Consider the following 9,907-nt stretch of genomic DNA (forward strand, 5'->3'; position numbering starts at 1 on the left):
AATATAACAAAATAATAAGTATTCCTTCGCATTGTCTAAGTGAATTTTAGTTATACAGCGTGTATATTAAAGAAGAATGATTTTAAGGGAATAGGAACAAATTGAAATGTTTTATACAGATAATTTGATATGTTTTAGAGTGTATTTTGGACAGTTCGCTTATGTGGAGGACGAAAATGCATCATATCTACCTACTTTTATCAAAAACCACCTTAATTAATATCAAAAGATAAAGCAGGTTTACCAAACTCAAATGTCAAAGCCAATCAAACAGTAGTCAAAGAGTACTACTAAATGTTTAAACAATCTATGTAGTATTATGCATACGAAAACGATAAAAATGGAACAAATATCCGAGTCTATCAGTGCATATTAAGAACGGGTCAAGTCTATCATAGGAAAATTGTCCTTAAGGGACAGGAAACGGATCTAAAATGACATCAGGAACATATGGTAACTCTATTGAAGGGAGATCAATAGGATAATTAGGTTATGTCTATTTAGCTTTATGGGATTAATTAGTGTATGTTTATGACAGGTATAACACAAAGTGATGATAGTCTTTTTTAAATGTGATTTTCTTTCCTTGAATGTAGAACCAATTGACGCGTATTCATCCATGTTTAATGATGATTACCGTCTACCAATTCGTCTTGTTGAAAAAAATTCGGTGAATAATAACTCGAAGTTTTAATTGAAAAGGATGTTAAAAATCGCGTCATACGTTACCATGAGAAGGTAATTATTGACGTTTTCGGATGAGGACAGCTAAATATATGAGAGAAGATATCAATCCTCCACCTAGACACGAAGGCTGAAATATGAATTAATAATACAATGTAAAGTACAAGGTAAATATATGAGAGAAGATATCAATCCTCCACCTAGACACGGAGGCTGAAATATGAATTAATAATACAATGTTAAGTACAAGGTAAATACATGAGAGAAGATATCAATCCTCCACCTAGACACGGAGGCTGAAATATGAATTAATAATACAATGTAAAGGTCATGGTAAATATATGAGAGAAGATATCAATCCTCCACCTAGACACGAAGGCTGAAATATGAATTAATAATACAATGTAAAGGACAAGGACAACTAAGTGTTAAGGCACACGGCTTTGCCCTACTGACATTGAATAATGGACACACAACTTTTCAGCGGCTTAAAGGCATTATAATACTATCACTCGAACTACGAGCGTCAAGACCACATTACTAGTTCACCAATATTAAACTTAACTCAGCTTTAGTTTTTCAAAGGACTTTTATTTATGTTGTTATACTGTCACGCAGTCTTGCTCAAATCAACTGGATAAATAGATAAACGATATCCCAGAAGTGTGGACGTGTATTGGTTGTCAAACCCAACTTGCTACATACGTATGTATAATTTTTATTATGTCATGATCACTTGGGTTGTTTAGCAGACATCAATTGTCTGCTTGTTAATGTCGTTTTCCCAATTCATCCTTCGATTATGCTCAAACTACAAAACTCATGACATTGTAAATGTTACATTGAAGTGAATAGTTTTGAAACCAACCATAGCATATCTCCTTTAATGAAATAAGTCCCCAGCACTGTTACGTCAACGGCCTACGAAACGAATTTATTATTCCTACAACATATATAGAAATGATTTATTGTGCGTACTTGTTTAAGGAATATAGTGACAATAAACATTTTAAGGGCAGTTAAGGATTGAATAATTTCAGTAACTTTAACACCAATTTCTTTTTTGGCTACTGAGCTTGTTTTTGTAGTTTTTAACATTTAATTAAGATATTAAAAAAAAAATATATATCATAAAAGAGTGATATTTAATCGAGTGCCCTCTTTGTTATCGCAACATTTGTAAACCATTAAACCGCATTATTTTGTCTCAGGAGCAATATGGTCTTCATTGTATATCACAATCAACAACCAACGGCATATAGTAGGCCTGACATGATGTGAATATTGACCAATTCAGATTCTAATAACAAAAACCGATAACTTTGAGTCGTGTGCTGTTAGAAGCAAAGCAGTGGATGATTTTTAAAAGAGAGGTTTACATTCACGCTACTCACGTTAATGATACTTTGTTCGTCAAACGAAATTATACAAACGGACATCAATGTACAAATGGTATTCTTAACAAGCCTTGACGTGACTAGTCATATCTAGGTTACATATTCAGAACAAGTGGGCACAGATGTTGAACAACTGTCAAGTGGGCAATTGTTAACAATATTTATGATTATGTGTTCGCAGCACACAATTTTGTCGTTGACTATCATCAAATGAAACCCAAAACATAACAAACAATTTTGATTTAAAAAACGTCGTGCTTATTCCTGATTAGAAATAGACGAGTTGCGTATATATTTGCCCGATGATGAGAATACGAATATTATCTCTGAATACTTGTACAATTTGTAATTAAAAAATGGCCATCAGAGACGCATAATGACGGATGGATAATAGTTTTTTTTGTGTCACTAGGCTATATTGAAATATGATGATAAGTATACCATGCCCGTTCATCTGTAAAGGATGATTGAGTGTAAATAGTGTACGTTATTATCCTCAGCCGTACTCATATCTTAGTAGGTTAAATTTCTTTCCTTAAATTTAACATTGCGTTATTTATTCCACTAATAGTGCTTTTAAGAATGAAAACTCCCAATTAAACAATTCAAAGTTTAAATCTGTTAGTGATGACAGAATGTGTTTCTGTTATTCTGATCAAGATAAGCTTGTATTTATGGGATCAAAGGAGGAACATGTCATAAGCTTGGCAAGATAAAGCTGCAGGAGGGTAACACGTTATATAGGAAAATCTCAACAGAATGGCATGTATGACACGTAGATAATCGAAAATGAAATTACGTATATTCCTATATATACTTATTTAGCATCTAACCAAGCCAAAGTACTTGCTGGAGTATTGAAGTTGAAGACTGTTGCTATAGTATGTATCATCTTTTATATAAAATGTGTTTTATTGGATATATGAATTTTTTTAAAGTTAGCTTCAAATATCAAATTGACTTTCCTATTCATAACAATTGAGATTTCCAGTATCAAAATATTGACTTTTAAATAGTGTGGTCATTAGATACTTCTTTTGACTAATACTAACATATATCTCAATGCTGACATTTCCTCATAAATTAATTTAAGATCCTGTCTATAATCATATCTCGAATTTCTAAAAATCTAAAATCGATGCTTAATTATATATCTCCGAAGTTAAAGGCAATGGCATTTAACCTACCATTTGTATTATTCCACATAACTTACACCACTGTCAATTTTGTTTTCATTTTGTATATATGTTTTGATTAAATTCATTATGAAAAATAATACACCAAATTTGTGTTCAAGTATCGCATTTCATTCTCTACTATGGGGCATTATGCCTCAAGGAAACTATCCATTGCTATTATCTTAACTTAATAGGCCGTTGATGCAAAACAAATCAAGTTTATTCAGTTAAAGTGTTAAATAACTTCTAATGTCACCAAATATCCCTTTCGCTTTCGAATGACAATATTTTCTTCAAAAACTTCGGAAAAGTGACTGAAACTTAGTTGACATAAATGTCAAGGACACGTTTTGACCCCAATACAGGCAGTTAACAGATTGCATATAACTATGCAAAAACAGATTGTCTAGATAGCATAACCTACCTGTACACAGGGTACTAAGAACATGCTTACATAACCAAATGTCATAACTAATACCATGTAACAAGGCAGTTATTTATGTATTATATTTGAAGAGTGATGTTCATAGGTTTGCATATTTCACCGAGATAAAGGCAATAATTGTATGTTTTATCTAAATAGCTGTCAACGGGAATTCTTGAGTCTTACAAATATATAAGTCATTTAAAAGACAGCAGACTACGAACTCTGGAGTCTAACGATAGTCTCCTCTGATTTTATTAACGGACACGCTGATTTATCGCCGTTTATGCAATAAAGCAAAAATAGATTTCCATGGAATGCATGCACGACAGGCATATTGCATTTTACTGGAAACATTTCCTAGAAATCTTTTTGACTGTTTAATTAAATTACCAATAAGTTAGTATGTCATCATATGAAAGTTAAACATTAACGTATGTGACTATTTCGGTACGAAAACAACATCTTAAGTTAATTAAAGGCTCAATGCAATCTCGCGATCGTTTTTCATGTGCAAATTTCAACTAAAGAATGAGTTATAGGACAAGTGATGAATATCTAGGTTTTATCATCATGTTTAGAACAAGATTTGCCATGGGGAGAATTTCTTGATTTCTGAAGGATCGGCAGTGTAAAAAAATAACACGTGTAAGGAAAATGAATTAAGGACTTGAACCATTCTCCTGTGCATTGGCGACTGACCTTAAAACAGTCAATAAAACAACTTTGTACATGTAAACTGTCTTGTGGTGTCAAATATGTTACCAACATGTATTGAGACGTATAACTGAGACACTGCGGCGTCTTAGTTAATACGATCCTAACGTAAGCTATAAATAAACGCAACATGTTTTGTATAAAAAAAACATAAATGCCAAATTACAAATGTCTCCGGCTGCATTGAAGGTTTCAGACTGAGATAACAAAGGCATGTTAGTACATGCTAAATAGTAAATATCATATTAGTATGAGTTACAACATTGCTTGAAATAACTTAAATATCAGGTGTAATATTGACAATTGTATATGTTATGATTTACGTTGTCTCCTTTTAAGGCTGCTATAGTGTTCTCTAACGTAATACAATTGGAATAGAATATTTTCTATAAAAACATGTCGTTTGTTAGGTATTTCTGTTTAACTGGCACTGGCATAAATATTTCAACATTCTCAAATTTCCGACTAGATAAATTCAACTGTAATAGCTTTTTAAATTCGTATAGACATCACTTCAAAGGGTATTAGATATATTAGTTTTACATAAAACGTATTCATTTCATGGTGTCCAAAAAATTCTTTTCATAATTATTGTAAATAAAATCCTTAGTATTTACATTGCCTACTGATTGGCCATTGAAGAAACTGTTAGGAGCAACGACAATCAACCAATATAAATAATTAAATCGTTGGTAAGTAACAAACTAATAAGTAAAGCAAAAAGACTTTCGGAAGAAATAATCTGCCTTGATATTTCCTCCTCAAGCTTTCCACAGAAACATCACCTTAGGGACACAGCTATGAAAACGATGCTATAATGACACTTTTAGGCTAATATTCATCATGATAATTCTACATTTTTATGATCACTTATCTGTCTCATTCCCATATGGTCAACCATTTGTTATTTAAGCAAGACCGAGATTCTGTTTTTCTCCTAAATTAATTCTGTTTCGAATCCATGCTCCATGTGCGTTTTCCATAAGTTAAAGTGGTACCATCATTCATTATATTCATGTTTAGCACTGCTATAACTCTTCTCATCAGTGTTATAATATGATAATTATGTTGAAAATGAGAACAAAAATACTCATACAACTGCCTCGTTTGAGCTTCGATATTATTTAAAATAAAATATCGCATACTTATTCCTAAACCGTATACGGTCTTCCTGCTTCTGATTTCGAATTATATATCGTGATTGGAAACTCACTATCAACTGAAAGATTTCCAAATACCAATATCAAAATAATCCTTACATATGACATATAGCACGTGGTATGTGTAACGACAGTCGTATTAATAATAGTCGAATGCAAACGAGCGTTATCGGTCAACCAGGTAGACGCATTTGACCGACATTTTACACATCAGACAATGATTCTTAATAACAAACGGTTAGTGGAAAAACGCTGGTGCAACTTTCTTAACGAGTACGTGCGTATTTGTCTTTTCGTCAACATAATAATATTGATGTGTCTTTACATTAGGTTCAACGTTGAAATGTTTGTGTATGAAGCTAGCGATTACATTTGTAAAATCTTTTGAAAGACACAAAGAGTAAATTCTTCATTTTGTTTAATTTATGCATTTACTTTAAAAAAAATTTGTTATTGTTTTGTTTCTTCCCTCATGTTGAAAAGCCATGTATCGATTCGTATTTTTGAAAAAAAAAAACTACCAGTTTGCATTAATACAACAATATGCACGATTACATTTGCCATTATTGTTATTTTTGTTGTTGTTTTCTAGCCGATTGCTAGCTTCTTATACTTTAATTGGATCTGTGCTCCTTAATCATGGACTCGTTACAGTAAATTGTATGTAAATTACCTGCTTTATACAACTTCCTGAACAAGCATCATGATTGATTTTGTCCTTCTTTCAAACAATTGAACAATATATCTAACACTTGAAAATGTACACTTTAAACTTACGTATGCCTTATCTTAGTGCTAAAAGTAAAATTGACTACATGCTTTTCTCAGACTTTGTTGTTTATACTAGTCATTACGTGGTAATCCTACTACTTTGCAAGATGAACTAGAAATTATTCAGGAGTAATCCTGAAATCAAGATCCAAACGGTGATTTCCAGCTGCCCATCTGTTTTCCCACCAGATTAGAAATTGATGTTTACACTCATCATTAAGCGAAGGTTAATGGTTCGAGATAAATCTTTACTGGGGTTTATCTTGGTATCAATATGTGTTTGTATATACATTCGAAATGTATGTTTTGTGTTTGATAAATAGTGGATAATTATTTGTTACAGCGTAAGAAAACAATATATGTAACTGAGTGAGCACATAATTCACGAGATGCTACACCGTGGAAGAAATTGATACAATTGGTGTTCAAGAAGTAAATTATATTGCTATCTGACCACACAATCTCTTATTTATTCATTCAATGTTTAATATTTGACAACAAGCGTGCAGGATAATCACATGAACTGCACTACTTGTGAGGTATCTAGTATGGTTATTACAGAGGCTTTATTTACTGAGAGTAATGTCCGGTGGTAATATGCATACTTCAATCAAATTTGAGCTATATCTTCTCGGTGCCATCTTGCATATTGGTGGATGTAAAAGGTAACTAGTGACTTAATTCTGAACATCATAAGATGAACATTTCAATTTCAAATACATGATTAATTGTTTAACAGGGACTATTTAGCTTTCAAACAAATATGTTAATAATAACATTTTGTTTTCGTCACTTCAAGAAAACATCACCTTTTGTGTTCCTCTTCTTCTGCCAAACAACGCGTCGTTTAATAATAATAATAATAATAATAATAATAATAATAATAATTATAATAATAATAATAATAATAATAATAATAATAATAATAATAATAATAATAATAATAATAAAAATGATAATAATAATGATGATGATAATAATAATAATAATAATAATAATAATAATAATAATAATAATAATAATAATAATAATAATAATGATAATAATAATGATGATGATGATGATGATAATAATAATAATAATAATAATAATAATAATAATAATAATAATAATAATAATAATAATAATAATAATAATAATAATGATAATAATAATGATGATGATGATGATGATAATAATAATAATAATAATAATAATAATAATAATAATAATAATAATTATAATATAATAATAATAATAATAATAATAATAATAATAATAATAATAATAATAATAATGATAATAATAATGATGATGATAATAATAATAATAATAATAATAATAATAATAATAATAATAATAATAATAATAATAAAAATAAATAATAATAATAATAATAATAATAATAATCATAATAATCATAATAATATAAGTATAATAATAAGCTTTTTTAAATACTTTTGTCAGATATGTGTTTTAGATATATATATTTTATAATTTCGATGTTGAATCCAATATATATGATAATCGTAAACAATTTATTATGTTTGATATCATATCATAACTAATCTTAGTTTAAGAATACAAACAACGTGAAGCACTAATTCCATGAAAATGCAAATCTTTCAGAGTAATATTCTTTCTTGGCTGCAAATGAAAAAAGTGGCATTAGTTGTGATGTACATTTATTGTATGGCTTTCTACAACACGAAACAGAAACAGCATCCTTAAACTGTGTTAATTTGATTTGAATTCTGATTGTATATAATGCTTGTGTATCCTGAAGCTGGTAACAATCATACTTTTTGTCATAAATTAAACAAAGATGAAAGGTAAGATTGACAGAGAATTCTAGACATGTCAGGTAGGACTTGAGTAAAAAAAATATAATGTCACAATTTTTAGACTTCATCCAAGCCTTAGAATACTAAATATATCATACAAAACTGCAGCCATCCTCCAGTAGTGTATTTATTTAAACGGGTAGATGGATTACACCACAATCAACACATTTACATGAGCGTTTATGAACTCCTTGTATGTTAACAAAGGATGATTAACCTTTTCTTAATGAATACACATTGTATAATTAACTTAGAATTAGATATGAACCCGGGTGTTTTATAAAAAGTCCAAGTATTTATTCATACTTTGAGTTGCTAAACATCGCAATATGACCAAAATCGAGTACCACAGCACAAATGACTCTTATGTTGCACAATCAAACGTTATTCTATGGCAACAGCAAAATGCCCTTTGGTTGCACAAGTAAATGTTATACTATGGACAAAGCATACGGCTATTTTGCTACACAATTAAAAGTGAAACTATGACATCAGCACACGGCTATTTTGTTGCACAATTAAATGTTAAGCTATGGCAACACCAAACAACTGTTTTGCTGCGCAACACACGGTTTTTTTGTTTTAACACTAGACGGCTGTATTTATTGGTTATACGGTATATATTATTTGTTTTAAAAGTGTTATTACAAAAACTCCTAAAAATGTTGTTAAATTTATTTTTCATCATGAGTCACACGGCTAGGTGTCCATGAAGGCATTGTCTTACGGAACGTTCCAGTTTCAAAATTGCTAACATGAGGGTTCTCGCTCTTTAGTGCTTAGACTACTGATATTCAGCATCACAATTTAGTTCATCATAATTAAGTTTTAACGACTGGAATTGACTTTCAGATACTGGTAAAATAAATTTGCTTCATTCCTTATATATTATTTTTTCCGAGATTGTATGGACCTAATTTTCTTATCACGGTTATGATAACGCCAACCTATTCGTCCAGCAGACATCATGTATTAGAATGTGTATGTCATTCACCGTCGGTTTCGAATCAAGTTACATATTCTATTGAGTTACACGTGGGATTATGGTCTACTTTGTATATGGAGCTTTTTTAATAATGTATCAATTTGTCGTTTGTATGCATTGCCTTTCATCTAATTGGTACTTGTATTTCTTAATTATAGCAAGTGAAGCTCAGAGACGATGCAATGCTTATATGCAGTTATAAATAATATCCATCTTTTTCAGAAAAGGAATATCGTGACTAAAAACGACATTATTTAATCTAATGCCGTGATTTTATATTCTTATCTTAGTAGCAAATTTAATCATTTGACATAAAAACGGGTTGTGTACTTATTAGTTTTGTTAGTTTTCAAAAACAAACACAGCAGACATAGCTCTCTAAACAACTTGAAGGTTGAAAAGTCATATTTATATGAAAACCTACAGAAACAAGCTCAGTAACCAAACGTTCTGAGAACCTAGCTTACTTCCAAAGTTAATGCTGGAAATAGATGACGCCGAAATTGCTACGAGCAAATAACTGTTCTTTGTGTTTTTTATTTAAAAGATAATTAAAGTTAAGTTGTCTGTTACAAATTGATTTAAAAGTACATAAAACCATACCTATCATATGTACGTTTATGGTCATAAATAGAATTCACATCATATTGTTATCAGCTAAACGACCCCTTGTGTAAATGGATTACCTTCAAAGAACGACTTGCTTTATATAGAAATATTATTTTTTAAAAAGACCTGGATGTATACTGTATATATATATAAAACGGT

This window comes from Mya arenaria, chromosome 9 (genome assembly GCF_026914265.1).
Source record: "Mya arenaria isolate MELC-2E11 chromosome 9, ASM2691426v1".
Lineage (NCBI taxonomy): Eukaryota > Metazoa > Mollusca > Bivalvia > Myida > Myidae > Mya > Mya arenaria.